This window comes from Scyliorhinus canicula, chromosome 25, assembly GCF_902713615.1.
Source record: "Scyliorhinus canicula chromosome 25, sScyCan1.1, whole genome shotgun sequence".
Lineage (NCBI taxonomy): Eukaryota > Metazoa > Chordata > Chondrichthyes > Carcharhiniformes > Scyliorhinidae > Scyliorhinus > Scyliorhinus canicula.
In genome coordinates, this window is record NC_052170.1 from 2,705,192 (window position 1) to 2,706,441 (window position 1,250).

A 1,250-nucleotide genomic window follows, 5' to 3' on the forward strand; every position below is an offset into this window, starting at 1 on the left:
CGGCGGCTCAGCTCAAAGCCCGGCCAGCACCGCCACAGCGCCGCCTGCAGCCCGGGAGGAGCAGCCACAGTGCCGCCTGCAGCCCGGGAGGAGTGGGGACAGCGCCGCCTGCCGCCCGGGAGGAGTGGGGACAGCGCGGCCTGCAGCCCGGGAGGAGCGGGGACAGCACCGCCACAGCGTCGCCTGCAGCCCGGGAGGAGCGGGGACAGCGCCGCCTGCAGCCCGGGAGGAGTGGGGACAGCGCCGCATGCAGCCCGGGAGGAGCGGGGACAGCACCGCCACAGCGTCGCCTGCAGCCCGGGAGGAGTGGGGACAGCGCCGCCTGCAGCCCGGGAGGAGTGGGGACAGCGCCGCCTGCAGCCCGGGAGGAGTGGGGACAGCGCCGCCACAGCGCCGCCTGCAGCCCGGGAGGAGTGGGGACAGCGCCGCCTGCAGCCCGGGAGGAGTGGGGACAGCGCCGCCACAGCGCCGCCTGCAGCCCGGGAGGAGTGGGGACAGCGCCGCCTGCAGCCCGGGAGGAGTGGGGACAGCGCCGCCACAGCGCTGCCTGCAGCCCGGGAGGAGTGGGGACAGCGCCGCCTGCAGCCCGGGAGGAGCGGGGACAGCGCCGCCACAGCGCCGCCTGCAGCCCGGGAGGAGTGGGGACAGCGCCCGCCTGCAGCCCGGGAGGAGTGGGGACAGCGCCGCCTGCAGCCCGGGAGGAGTGGGGACAGCGCCGCCACAGCGCCGCCTGCAGCCCGGGAGGAGTGGGGACAGCGCCGCCTGCAGCCCGGGAGGAGTGGGGACAGCGCGGCCTGCAGCCCGGGAGGAGTGGGGACAGCGCCGCCTGCAGCCCGGGAGGAGTGGGGACAGCGCCGCCACAGCGCCGCCTGCAGCCCGGGAGGAGTGGGGACAGCGCCGCCTGCAGCCCGGGAGGAGTGGGGACAGCGCCGCCTGCAGCCCGGGAGGAGCGGGGACAGCACCGCCACAGCGCCGCCTGCAGCCCGGGAGGAGTGGGGACAGCGCCGCCTGCTGCCCGGGATGAGTGGGGACAGCGCCGCCTGCAGCCCGGGAGGAGTGGGGACAGCGCCGCCTGCAGCCCGGGAGGAGTGGGGACAGCGCCGCCTGCAGCCCGGGAGGAGCGGGGACAGCACCGCCACAGCGCCGCCTGCAGCCCGGGAGGAGTGGGGACAGCGCCGCCACAGCGCCGCCTGCAGCCCGGGAGGAGTGGGGACAGCGCCGCCTGCAGCCCGGGAGGAGCGGGGACAGCA